Source organism: Hyla sarda, chromosome 6 (assembly GCF_029499605.1).
Source record: "Hyla sarda isolate aHylSar1 chromosome 6, aHylSar1.hap1, whole genome shotgun sequence".
NCBI classification, from domain to species: Eukaryota; Metazoa; Chordata; class Amphibia; order Anura; family Hylidae; genus Hyla; species Hyla sarda.
The window spans coordinates 197,167,159-197,181,847 of NC_079194.1; the positions used below are offsets into that span (position 1 = coordinate 197,167,159).

A 14,689-nucleotide genomic window follows, 5' to 3' on the forward strand; every position below is an offset into this window, starting at 1 on the left:
TCTATATATCTATTTATCTATCTATTTATCTATCTACTCTATTTATTTATTTATCTATCTATCTATCATTTATCTATCTATCTATCATTTATCTATCATCTATCTAATCTGTATGTATCTAATATCTATACATCCATATTCTCTATCTATTTATCTATCTACTCTATCTATGTATTTATTTATCTATCTATCTATAATTTATCTATCTATCCTCTATCTATCATTTATCTATCTATCATTTACCTATCATCTATCTAATCTGTATGTATCTAATATATATACATCCATATTCTCTATCTATGTATCTATCTACTCTATCTATCTATCTATCTATCTATCATTTATCTATCTATCCTCTATCTATCATTTATCTATCTATAATTTACCTATCATCTATCTAATCTGTATGTATCTAATATCTATACATCCATATTTTCTATCTATTTATCTAGGAAACAATGGTGCAGCACTCCAAAGTTGCAAAGAAAAAAGTGGTTTTAATGTCTCGCATCATAGCAGCAACGTTTCAGTTCCCCACTGGAACCTTTTTAAGCTTGAAAAAGCTTCCAGTGTGGAGCAGAAACGTTGCTGCTATGATGCCAGACATTAAATCCACTTTTTTCTTTGCAACTTTGGAGTGCTGCACCATTGTTTCCTATGTTGGATGGACTGTGATCGAGTTTGGGGTGCTGGCACCATACACCGTATGTAGAAGTAGTGCTGCAGACTAATTTTTGTACTATATCTATCCATCTATCACATATCTATGTATCCATCTATCTATCAGATATATATCTCAAAACAAAAGAAACACAATTGGACATTGTTCTCATGGGTGGTGAGATGACTTTCTTTATACCGTTGTTTCTATCTAGTATCTAGTTCATATCTATCTATCTATTTATTTATTTATCTATCTATTTATCTATCTCATATCTATCTCATATCTATATATCTATCTAGCATCTATCTATGTATCAATTATCTATCTATCTATCTAGTATCTATCTATCTATATACTCTATCTATCTAGTATCTATCTATATATCTAGTATCTATCTATCTATTATCTATCTCATATCTATCTATCTCATATATATATATCTATTATCAATCTAGTATCTATCTATCTACTCTATCTAGTATCTATCTATCTATCTATATATCTAGTATCTATCTATTATCTATCTATCTATCTATATCTATCTATCTATCTATCTATCTATCTATCTATCTATCTATCTAGTATCTACCCATCTATCTATCTATATATCTATCTATCTAGTATCTATCTATCTATATACTCTATCTATCTAGTATCTATCTATATATCTAGTATCTATCTATCTATTATCTATCTCATATCTATCTATCTCATATATATCTATCTATTATCAATCTAGTATCTATCTATCTACTCTATCTAGTATCTATCTATATATCTAGTATCTATCTATTATCTATATCTATCTATCTATCTATCTAGTATCTAACTATTTATCTACCCATCTATCTATCTATCTAGCATCTATCTATCTATCTATCTAATATATATCTGTTATCTATCTATATCTATCTATCTATCTATCTAGTATCTATCTATCTATTATCTATCTATATCTATTATCTATCTCCTATCTATCTATCTATCTATCTATCTATAATTTTGAGCTGGGATCCCGGCACCAAGGTTCCTACACAGTGTGCACCATTTACTTGGATTACATTGTTGGTTGTGCTGCTCTCCTGGGAGTATTATCTATCTATCTATATCATATCTATTATCTATCTCATATCTATCCATCTATTTATTGATCTATCATCTAATCTGTATGTATCTAATATCTATATATCCATTATCTATATTTTGTCTCTATCTATCTATTTATCTATCTATATTATCTATCTATCTATCCATTCAGACAAAAGCAAAGAATGGCTGCAGAATTCAAAAAATGCGGTGAAAAAAATAAACGTATGCAAGTACTCAGTGTTGTAGATGATGAACAGGAGGGTGAATACCGACCTATCTTGCACTGATCTGTATATAACACAGCAAAACATTTTCCTCACAGAATTAATTATAACGCACTGAAGAAGGAGTGAGGTGAAATCTCACTATTTAATATTTATTCACGTTTTTGCAAAATAAAAGTGAAGCTAATTTCACCTCACTCCTTCTTCAGTGCGTTATAATATGAATACCTACCTATTCGGAGGCTTGTGGGGTATGTACAGAGGCAAAGAAGGGCTCTTAGCCGTAAAGTGCAAGCAGTGCCATATTGTTGTATTAGGATCTGAAAATAGGGGAATATATGTTACTCAAGTATACAATATTGCAGATATAGCAAAAACATGGGGACTCACCCTGTATTTATTTACAATCCGGTCATAAAACAAGGTGCGTAATGCTGATAAGGTCTCTGTACATGTCCTCAATTCTTATAGATTCTTCATCCTCACATCATCTATATATATAATTAGACTGTGATAATTAGAGCAGGCTATTTCAGGTATATTTAGCCTACCTATCTGCGTGTGCTATATCTGCAATATTGTATACTTAAGTAACATATATTCCCTTATTTTCAGACCCTAATACAACAATATGACACAGCTTGCACTTTACGGCTAAGAGCCCTTCTTTGCATCTGTACATACCCCACAAGCCTCCAAATAGGTAGGTATTCACCCTCCTGTTCATCATCTACAACACTGAGTACTTGCATATTGTACTATATCATTTTGCACAGTTTTTCATATATATATATATATATATATATATATATATATATATATATATATTATATTACAGTCATTACTGGACCTACTGACAGGATATTTCAAAACACTTCATTGGCGGACGTTGCATATGCACTTTATTGACCTTTCTCTCTTTTTAACCCCTTAATGACCACGGACTTCGTGCACCAGGACGTACATTTATGTCCTGTGTATGACCGCGAGGAATGGTGCTCGCATCATACACTGCAGGTTCCGGCTGCTAGCAGCGGCCAGGGACCTGCCAGTAATGGCCGTCATCCGTGATCACGTGGATGTCCACCATTAACCCCTCAGATGGTGTGAGCAATACATATCACGGCATCTGCGGCAGTGCGGTACTTTGAATGGATGATCGGATCGCCCGCAGCGCTGCCGCGGCAATCCGATCATCCAGCATGGCGTCCGGAGGTCCCCTAACCTTGCTCCGGCCATCTCCCGGGGTCTTCTGCTCTGGTCTGAGATCGAGCAGACAGGAGCAGAAGATCACCGATAATACTGATCGGTGCTATGTCCTATGCATAGCACTGAACAGTATTAGCAATCAAATGATTGCTATAGATAGTCCTCTATGGGGACATAAAAAGTGTAAAAAAAAGTTGAAAAATTTAAAAATAAAAAGTAAAAAAAAGGGAAAAACCCCCTCCCCCAATAAAAATTAAGTTTTTCCCATTTTACCCCGAAAAAGCGTAAAATTATTTTTTTAATAAACATATTTGGTATCGCCGCATGCGTAAATGTCCGAACTGTCAAAATATAATGTTAATAATCCCGTACAATGAATGGCGTAAACGTAAGAAATTAAAAGTCCAAAAATGCTGCTTTTTTGTCACATTTTATTTAAAAAAAATTTATAAAAAATGATCTAAAAGTTTTATATATGCAAATGTGGTATCAATAAAAAGTACAGATGACGGTGCAAGAAATGAGCCCTCAAACCGCCCTATATACGGAAAAATGAAAAAGTTATAGGTGGTCAAAATAGGGCGATTTTAGACTACAGTACTGATTTTGTACAAAATGTTTTAGATTTTTTTCAAGCGGTACAAAAATATAAAAGTATCTAGCCATGGGTATCATTTTAATCGTATTGACCCACAGAATAAAGAACACATGTCATTTTTACTGTAAAGTGTGCAGTCTGAAAACAAAACCCTCCAAAATTTGCAAAATTGTGGTTTTCACTTAAATTTCCTCCCTAAAAAATATTCTTTTTTGGGTTCGCCGTACATTTTAAGATAATATGAGGTTTTATTACAAAGTACAATTGGTCACGCAAAAAACAAGCCCTTATATGGGTCTGTAGATGGAAATATAAAAGAGTTATGGATTTTAGAAGGTGAGGAGGAAAAAAAATCACAAAAATAAAATTGGCCTGGTCCTTAAGGTTAAAATGGGCGTGGTCCTTAAGGGGTTAAAACAATAAAAACAGTAAGTCCTATTTTATCTGCACCTCTGTAAAATAGGAGTAAAATATGTCAGTATTTTTAGCCTAATATTTAGCATAATGCACAATGGAAATACAGATTTTTTTTTTAAGACAGTGTGTGCACTGGCAGCCACTTTTCCATTGACCTTCATTGTGCACAACATTAGACTAAAAATATATACGGTACGCATTTTACAGAATTCATTGTACGCTGTGTGAGCATAGCCTCACCTCTTTAAGAAAAATAAAGCCTGTTACTCATTGTAGAACTACAGACTCCAGCATGGGCATGTGAGCATTATAGGTATTATCTATCCTTAGCTATACACAGTGTTGTGTCTGTATTCACAATGTGTCCATAAAGCCTACAATAAATTTGTGACTGAAGATGATTTGAAGCGCAGCCAATAAAAGTTCCATTTATTCTTTGATTATTTTCTCTATTACATCCCTACTTGTCTATATGTCAGACATTGATTTATTGTGAGGATTTCAGCATTTCACTCTGTATATTTTGCTATCTCAGAGGATAGGTTTCCAATACCAGCTTAAAAAACACTGCCACGTCACTTGTCAGAGAATAATAAAATGTATATTACCGCTTTACTATGGTTAAGACTTGTAGTTCTTGTTCCAGGTTGGGAATCCTGCCAAGGTTCAATGTTGTTACTTTTGTGACATTTTTCCAGGGACATTGCCATGTGGTCAGTGTTGTTATTGTCCGAGTAACCTTGACTATCCACTTATAATTATTGAAGTTCTATGAAACTAAGCATATACAGTCATGGCCGTAAATGTTGGCACCCCTGAAATTTTTCAAGAAAATGAAGTATTTCTCACAGACAAGTATTGCAGTAACGCATATTTTGCTATACACATGTTTATTCCCTTTGTGTGTATTGGAACTAAACCAAAAAAGGGAGGAAAAAAAGCTAATTGGACATAATGTCACACCAAACTCCCAAAATGGTCTGGACAAAATTATTGGCACCCTTAACTAAATATTTGCTTGCACACCCTTTGGAAAAAATAACTGAAATCAGTCGCTTCCTATAACCATCAATAAGCTTCTTACACCTCTCAGCCGGAATGTTGGACCACTCTTCCTTTGCAAACTCTGGTCTCCAGGTCTCTCTTTTTGGAAGGGCGGCTTTTCCCAACAGCAATTCTAAGATCTCTCCACAGGTGTTCAATGGGATTTAGATCTGGATGCATTGCTGCCACTTCAGAACTCTCCAGCGTTTTGTTGCCATTCATTTCTGGGTGCTTTTTGATGTATGTTTGGAGTCATTGTCCTGCATGAAGACCCAAGATCTTAGATGCAAACCCAGCTTTCTGACTCTGGGCTGTACAGTGCGACCCAAAATCCGTTGGTAATCCTCAGATTTCATGATGCCTTGCACACATTCAAGGCACCCAGTGCCAGAGGCAGCAAAACAACCACAAAACTTCATTGAACCTCCACCATATTTCACTGTAGGTACTGTGTTCTTTTCTTTGTAGGCATCATTCCATTTTTGGTAAACAGTAGAATGATGTGCTTTACCAAAAAGCTCTATCTTGGTCTCATCTGTCCACAATACGTTTTCCCAGAAGCATTTTGGTTTACTCAAGTTCATTTTGGCAAAATGTAGTCTTGCTTTTTTATGTCTCTGTGTCAGCAGTGGGGTCCTCCTGGGTCTCCTGCCATAGCGTTTCATTTCATTTAAATGTCGATGGATAGTTAACACTGACCCTGATGCTCCCTGAGCCTGCAGGACAGCTTGAATATCTTTGGAATTTGTTTGGGGCTGCTTATCCCCCATCCGGACTATCCTGCATTGACACCTTTCACCAATTTTTATCTTCTGTCCACACCCAGGGAGATTAGCTACAGTGCCATGGGTTGCAAACTTCTTGATAATGCTACGCACTGTGGACAAAGGCAAATCTAGAACTCTGGAGATGGACTTGTAACCTTGAGATTGTTGATATTTTTCCACAATTTTGGTTCTCAAGTCCTCAGACGTTTCTCTTCTCCTCTTTCTGTTGCCCATGCACACACAGACACGCAATGCAAAGGCTAAGTGAACTTCTCTACTTTTTATCTGCTTTCAGGTTTGATTTTTATATTGCCCACACCTGTTACTTGCCCCAGGTGAGTTTAAAGGAGCATCACATGTTTGAAACAATCTTTTTTTTTCCAAAATTTTGAAAGGTTTCCAATAATTTTGTCCAGCCCATTTTTGGAGTTTGGTGTGACATTATGTCCAATTTGCTTTTTTTCCTCCCTTTTTTGGTTTAGTTCCAATACACACAAAGGGAATAAACATGTGTGTAGCAAAACATGTGTTACTGCAATCCTATTCTGTGAGAAATACTTAATTTTCTTTAAACATTTCAGGGATGACAACATTTACGGTCATGACTGTAAATATATGTTTAAAAATATATGTACAGTGATCCCTCACTTTACAATGGCCTCAAACAAACAAAAGTTTCAACATATAATGGTCTTTTCTGGACCATTGTAACTTGAAACCAGACTCAACATACAATGCTATGGACAGTCCAGATCTGAGAAATGTGTCAATGGCTGGAAGAACTGACCAATCAGAATGGGAATTTCACTGGTAAAACACCTGTATTACTGAAGTGCATGCACTGACTGGCTGTCTGGTAGCGCCCCCTACAGTACAGGGAGGTACTGCATGTTCTGCACTATTCCTTACCTGTGCCACAGTTAGCTGTTCCTTTGGACAGCAGATGAGGGGTGGCTTCATTTTACTTTTTTGGGACACTGTGTGTACTATACAGGACCCTGAAGAAGCTCATGTCCTCTACATAGACAGTGATTTACAGCTTCCACTTTTTCCTATTTTTGGATGACATTTTGGTGGCTTCGGAATCAATTACCAGGTTTCCATAGAGTTATGGTCTCAACATACAATGGTTGTCCTGGGAACCAATTAATATTGTAACTAGAGGGACCACTGTATACATTAAATAGCTTAAGGTGCCCTGATGACGCAACTTTAAGAAACTTACAGTTTCTTAATATGCCCTTTCAATCCTGAGATATGAGGGTGTATATTTTGTCTAACATTTCAAGTAATCAGTCAAATGGGCGTGAACTTAATTTTAGCAATGGAGTGAATATCAGACGATGGGTGAGATTATACAGTCGGGGGGAGGGGGGGGGATATTATGCCTATATGCCTTTCAGTGGAACACTTTCACACCCCCTGACTGTATAATCCCTCTCATCACCTGATAGTCACTCCCATTATTAAAATTAAGTTTACGCCTATCTAACCAATTCTGTGAACTGTCAGACAAACTATAAACCTCATATCTCAGGCATAGAAACTGTAAAAAGATGTGTGATCAGGGCACCACCCTAAGCTACTTAATGACATTATCTAATTTTTTTGGCTTTGCCACAGGAAGCCGTCTCCTTATGGTAACGCCTGTCCAATGAGATGGGGAGGGGGTTGTTTGGGCCACTTCTATATGAGCCAAAGTGGAGACTAAGGCTATGTTTACATGGCAGAATGTCTGTGCGAAATTCTTCATGAATATTCCACACAGACATTTAGCTGCAGCAGAGTCCCATTGATTTGATGGAATTTTGCTGCACTGTTGAAATAGCTGAATTTCTGCAAAAGAAACATTTGTGGCAGAAAATTCTGATTCCGGCATCCACAGAAAGAAAAGTCAAATATATTCTTTCTGCTGAGGTTACTCGTACAACAATAACACTGACCACATGGCAATGTCCCTGGAAAAATGTCACAAAAGTAACAACATTGAACCTTGGCAGGATTCCCAACCTGGAACAAGAACTACAAGTCTTAACCATAGTAAAGCGGTAATATACATTTTATTATTCTCTGACAAGTGACGTGGCAGTGTTTTTTAAGCTGGTATTGGAAACCTATCCTCTGAGACAGCAAAATATACAGAGTGAAATGCTGAAATCCTCACAATAAATCAATGTCTGACATATAGACAAGTAGGGATGTAATAGAGAAAATAATCAAAGAATAAATGGAACTTTTATTGGCTGCGCTTCAAAATCATCTTCAGTCACAAATTTATTGTAGGCTTTATTCATTCCCATTATTAAAATTGAGGTCATGGTCATGTGACTGATTTCCTAAATTGTCAAACAAATTATAAACTCGCATTTCTCAGGAACAGGAGGGTGTATCAAGAGAAATGGTATGTCATAAGGGCAGCCTAAGCAATTTAATGATAATCTCTTTTTTTTTTCTTGGTCACAGGTCCTCCTTAACCCCTTAAGGACTCAGGGTGTACCTGTATGTCCTGAGTTCTATAACGTCATAGCGGGTTGGGCCCATCATCTAACAATTGCCAGGACCCGTGGCTAATAGCGCGCGGTACTAATCGTGGTGCTGCGCGCTATTAACACTTTAAACGCGGTGTTCAAAGTTGAACGCCACATCTAAAATAAAAAGTAAAACATTGCCGAATAGCTCAGGGGGTTGTTGGGGATCACCGCGGTGAAATTGCAGCATCTCGAAAAGCTGTAGGACAGCCGGAGGGTCCCTACCTGCCTCCTGGTGTCTGATCGCCGAATGACTGCTCAGTGCCTGAGATCCAGGCATGAGCAGTCAAGCGGCAGAATCATTGATCACTGGTTTCCTATGAGAAACCACTGATCAATGTAAAAGATCAGTGTGTGCAGTGTTATAGGTCCCTATGGGAGCTATAACACTGCAAAAAAAAGTGAAAAAAAAGTTAATAAAGGTCATTTAACCCCTTCCCAAATAAAAGTTTGAATCACCCCCCTTTTCTCATTTAAAAAAACTGTGTAAATAAAAATAAACATATGTGGTATCGCCACGTGCATAAATGTCAGAATTATAAAAATATATCATTAATTAAACCGCACGGTTAATGGCGTACGTGCAAAAATATTCCAAAGTCCAAAATAGCGTATTTTTGGTCACTTTTTATATCATGAAAACATTTATAAAAAGCGATCAATACAAAAATAGTACCGCTAAAAACCTCAGATCACGGCACAAAAAATGAGCCCTCATACCGCCCCATACCTGGAAAAATAAGAAAGTTATAGGGGTCAGAAGATGACAATTTTAATTGTATAAATTTTCCTGCATGTAGTTATGATTTTTTTCAGAAGTCCGACAAAATCAAACCTATATACGTAGGGTATCATTTTAATTAAGATGTCTGAATTATAAAAATATATCATTAAATAAACCGCACGGTTAATGGCGTACGTGCAAAAAAATTCCAAAGTCCAAAATAGCGTATTTTTGGTCACTTTTTATATCATGAAAAAATGAATAAAAAGCAATTAATAAGTCGATCAATACAAAAATAGTACCGCTAAAAACTTCAGATCATGGCGCAAAAAATGAGTCCTCATAACGCCCCATAAGCAGAAAAATAGAAAAGTTATAGGGGTCAGAAGATGACAATTTTAATCGTATACATTTTCCTGCATGTAGTTATGATTTTTTTCAGAAGTACGACAAAATCAAACCTATATAAGTAGGGTATCATTTTAACCGTATGGTCCTACAGAATAATGATAAGGTGTCATTTTTACCGAAAAAATGTACTACGTAGAAACGGAAGCCCCCAAAGTTTACAAAATGGTGTTTTTTCTTCAATTTTGTCGCACAATGATTTTTTTCCCCGTTTTGCCGTAGATTCTTGCGTAAAATGATTGATGTTATTACAAAGTAGAATTGTTGGCACAACCAATAAGCCATCATATGGATTTTTAGGTGCAAAATTGAAAGAATTATGATTTTTTAAAGGTAAGAAGGAAAAAATGAAAATGCAAAAATAGAAAAGGGGTCTTTAAGGGGTTAACTAATACAGAACATACAAAGGCCGGGGCGCTAGGCCCCAATACAAAATCTATGAGGGTGTACCCAACCATTATAAGCAATTCATAGTACCTCTGGCCTCTTATATAGCAGAACGGAATCAGCACCTACTAAAACTATCCCCTAGATGCCTACATCTTCTCTACAGAGAAGGGTACAGATGGCACCAACAGTGGCTGTCATCTATCTATTTAGTCTCTACTGCCATTATTTGAGAAACTGCAGTTGATTTGATGGATTTTGCATTTTTCTTATGAATATTCTAGATGTGACTTACACATAGTAAATGAGCCTTTTCTTCAGAAAATGTTTTATAGCTAATGTATATTTTATTTTAAGCCAAAGAGATGTAAAAGGAACCCAGAATGGTAGGTGTGGCTGAGGGTGACATCTCTTATCACTAAAGTAATGTAGAACCCTCACCAAGTAAACTATAGTGCAGGGTTTCCCAACCAGGGTGCCTCCAGCTGTTGCAAAACTACAACTCCCAGCATTCCAGGAAAGCCAAAGTCTCTAGATCTTTGGAGGACATGTCAGCTAAATAACACTCTGGACATGTGTTGTCTTTAGGTGGAGATGGCAGTTTCCATCTTCTAGACTAAACTGGGGACCAAATTACAAAGACATCTTTGTAGGATCACTTGCCAACCTATTTATCCTACAAGGGCATGTCACACCATATACATAACTCATTGTTTCCCAACCAGGGTGCCTCCAGCTGTTGCAAAACTACATCTCCAAGCATGCCCGGACAGCCTTTGGCTGTCCGGGCATGCTGAAAGTTGTAGTTTTGCAACAGCTGGAGGCACCCTGGTTGGGAAACACTACTATAGTGTGATGTTCAGATACTTGGCTCTACTTGTAATTTTCCTACCATACATTAAAGGGGTACTCCGGTGGAAAATATATTTTTTTTTAATCAGCTGGTGCCAGAAAGTAAAACAGATTTGTAAATTACTTATTTTTAAAAATCTTTATCTGTTCAGTACTTATTAGCTGCTTTCTACCACAGAGAAAGTGTATTGCTGCTTTTATTATGGACAGTTAAAGGGGTACTCCGGTGGGAAAAACATTTTTGTAATCAACTGGTGCCAGAAAGTTAAACAGATTTTTTAATTACTTCTATTAAATAATCTTTATCCTTCCAGTACTTATTAGCTGCTATATACTACAGAGAAAGTTATTTTCCTTTTGGATTTCTTTTTTTTTCTGTCTACAGTGCTCTCTGCTGACACCTCTGTTGGTACCAGGAACTGTCCAGAGCAGGAGAGGTTTGCTATGGGGATTTGCTCCTGCTCTGGACAGTTCCTGAAATGGACAGAGGTGTCAGCACAGAGCACCGTGGAGAAAAAAAAATCCAAAAATGAAGGAACTTTCTCTGTAGTATATAGCAGTTAATAAGTAATGGAAGGATAAAGATTTTTTTTAACAGAAGTAATTACAAATCTGTTCAACTTTCCGGCACCTGTTTCCGGCACCTGTTCAAAAATTTCCACCGGAGTACCCCTTTAACTGTCCATAATAAAAGCAGCAAAACATGAGCCACACCATTTTCATTTCCTATTTTTGGTATAGAGAAATTAACTCGTATAGAAACTTTTCGACCATGCAGTGGTCACATATTTATAATTTGCGACTTTTGTCAAAAGTCGCTATTTTGTGTACAAAGGTACTTTTTTAGGCGCAAAGCTACACCACCTACCAGTAGGCGTGAGAATCACTTCTACCTTCCGCAATTCAACCTTTAACCTCTTGTGGACGACAGCATCCCACTCTCCTTCTATGAGCTGAGCGTGGGTCATAGCTGGGTGGTCCTGGTGGTTATCTGTCACCAGGACCTATCTCTAATGCCAGACATCACCGACCATGGTAATGCCCGGCTTTAACCCCTTAGACACCGCAATCAAATTTGATTGTAGCGTCTAAAATGCAAGTAAAAATATCCCGGCAGCCCTGTGAAATTAAGTAAAAACACCTAACCTGCCAAATTCAGGACCCGGGAAAGTGTCTACTTCCCTCCCTCACAAGCATCTAGATAAAGTGTATGTGGTAGAGCTTTTCCTACCACAGCAGAGCTGCGCAAAATTCATCATCCTGCTGCACCTTCTTTATAAATAAGATGCACGCTAGTCAAACCCACCACCCAAATAAACGTGGGAAAATAGCTCTACCGTAGATATTCTTTGATAAATCTGGGCCAATGTGTATAAAATGAGTCCAGACTGTGCCCCATGGCACCATATGGTAACACATGTAGGTCCATAAAGTGCACCCACAGGGACTCTACGGTGGATTAAGTGTCACAAAATTTCCAGCAGTTCTAAAGTTGGGTATTCTGTTCATGAATCCAGAGATAAGGGGGTAATGGGTCTCTCCTAGATGGGGGCAACAGAAAGGGAGGTTGCTTCACGGCAGTGCATGACATTTTGAAAATATATAACAATATGTAATTATTATTATTAATAATAATATCTCAATGTACTGTTATTATTATTATTGTTGTTGGTGTTCTTATTATAATAATAACATTAATAATAATATAACTTCAGATCTTTATATCAGTGAGCGTAACATAGAAAGGACTCCACAGCTGCACCTCCATTATTATGCTGCCCCTGGATGACATTTAAGCAGATCATTTTAACTCTTCTGTCTCACTCCACCATACATCTAACCTATGAGTTAGCATAAATGTTTTGAAAAGTGTTCACCTGATCAACAGTATGAACAGAACTGATTTATCCTCTTGGTAAGTGTTTCATCTCAATTTGAGCCTTTAATAAATGTGTAGTCAAGGACCAGAACAGCCAGTCTAAATCACTTTCAGGCTGATACTCTGGCGGGGAGAATGCAGTGGGAAGTCCATCTTTCTAAGGAATCACTGAAACAAGAAAATACCAAACCATTGCATTTTTGGTCCATTTGTTGGATACCAAAAAAAAAAAAAAGACGCAAAAGGGATGGGAAAATATTGCATTTAACAAATTTTTTTTTTTTTATAGGGAAGTTTGAATTAATTTTTAATAAAGTGTGCGTGTGTTTCACTTTTGTTTTCCCTCTATTTTTCAAAATATTTTAGGTAGTACTACAACTCCCAGCATGGAACAGACATTTCCATGATGGGAGTAGTAATACCTGTACTAATAGAAAGATCGCCCCGGGTGTAACTCCTGACACCCGATGCGATCATCCTATCTATTGCAGAGATGTGGAGCGGCTCTATACAGTGCTCGCATCTCTGCACTATACTCCGGCCGGCCAGTGATGTGAATAGAAATTTTCACCCAGAGTGGTGATTGGCCGGATGGTTGCAGCCAATCACAGCTCTCAGACGGAAATATGAATAAGCAATGTTCTATTCATATCACTGGCCGGAGTATAGTGCAGAGATGCGAGCGCTGTATAGAGCAGCTTTGCCTCTCTGCAATAGATAGGAAGATTGCATCGGGTGTCAGGAGGGAAACCCGCTGTGATCTGTACTTAACTGAAGGTACTACTACTCACTCCATGCTGGGAGCTATAGTACCTGCAGTAATAGACAGATTGCAGCGAGCGTCACCTCTGACACTCGATGCGATTGTCCTGTATAATGTATAGATGCGGCCGCTCTTCTATGGTCCCCTGCACTGACGTATATATACACCTATTCATATTTCCCACAGAGAGTTGTGATTGGCTGGAACCATCTGGCCAATCACGGCATTCTGTGGGAAATATGAATAGGTGTATATATATATACGGCAGTGCAGGGGACCACAGAAGAGCGGCCGGACACATCTTTAAATTATACAGAAGGATCGCAACGGAACCCGGGCGATCTTTCAATTAGTACAGGTACTACTACTCCCATCATGGAATAGTGTGTTCCATGCTGGGAGTAGTAGTACTACCTAAAAAATGTAAAAAGAAAAAAGTGAAAAACACACACACACACTACATTTTTATTATTGTCGGCTATATTTTTAGTGCCCTGCCTGCACACATTAATTGATCCCAATTTAAAAAATTATAAAATATAAATTTCGTTTAATACAATTTTTTCCATCACTACTGTATCTTTTTTATAATTTTTTTTAATGGTACCCTATGAAATTTTATTTAAAAACATGTATCTCCGTCACTTTTTTGGATCACTAAAGAAGAATAAAAAAAAAAAGAATAAAAAACGCTGGCAAAAATGCCAAAGTTAAAACCCACATGGCGTTTTTCTTGGCATTTTTTCATTCCCATAGACTTCTATGGGAGGAAAACGCCAAGATTTTCCTTAAAAAATTCCAAAGTCTCAACAAGAGGTTGTTTTTGAAAAACTGCCAAGGAGCCAAAAATAGCTGAAAAACGCCAAAAGGATTATAAAAACGCCAAACTGAAAAACGCCAAGTGGATTTGGCATTTTGCAGTTCCCTATTGACTTGCAGCTAACATCTGGCCGCAGCTTTTTTCACACAAAAAAATGCCATGCGACAAAATGGAAGTTTTTATTGACGTTTTTGCAAAAAACTGAAAAAACAAGTGGAAACCTAGCCTAAGTGAAGCATTTTTTGACACCTTTTTTTGTGTGCTGATAATGTGTAGGAGCAACAAATTTATGAAATGGTCGCAGGGCATATGATAC

The 14,689-nt window shown here is 37.2% G+C and overlaps 1 protein-coding gene across 2 annotated transcripts in view; it reads right to left on the reverse strand.

The window, feature by feature from the left end:
* MAF (MAF bZIP transcription factor) overlaps window positions 1-14,689 on the reverse strand; it is a 74,252-nt gene that overhangs the window by 24,153 nt on the left and 35,410 nt on the right. The gene's annotated exons all lie outside the window — the stretch shown is intronic.